This window comes from Mastomys coucha, chromosome X (assembly GCF_008632895.1).
Source record: "Mastomys coucha isolate ucsf_1 chromosome X, UCSF_Mcou_1, whole genome shotgun sequence".
In the NCBI taxonomy this organism is placed as follows: domain Eukaryota; kingdom Metazoa; phylum Chordata; class Mammalia; order Rodentia; family Muridae; genus Mastomys; species Mastomys coucha.
In genome coordinates, this window is record NC_045030.1 from 42,138,391 (window position 1) to 42,138,793 (window position 403).

The following is a 403-nucleotide window of genomic DNA, read 5'->3' on the forward strand; positions in this document are numbered from 1 at the left end:
GATTATATCACCTTCTACTCCGAGTGGCCCCAGCTCACAAGCTTAAACTTTTGTATGTGTGTGTAAAAGAATAGAGGAAGATAATATCAAAGTACTGGGAAAATACAAAGTATGGCTTGATTATAGTCTATAAGGAAAAATATTGAAAATGAGATCCCTGGTTGGCTAAATGGCTCAGTGGGCAAAGGTGTTTGCTACCCTAGATGATACAAGCAGATGAGCTGAGTTCAATCCCCAGGACCACAGAAAGGTGGAAGAATAGAACCAACTCCACAACATTATTCTTTGATCTCCATACCCACACTGCAGCATGTACACTCTTTCATGTACTTGAGTGCACACACACACACACACACACACCATACATACATACAGTAAATAAAAAATAAAAAATTAAAATTTT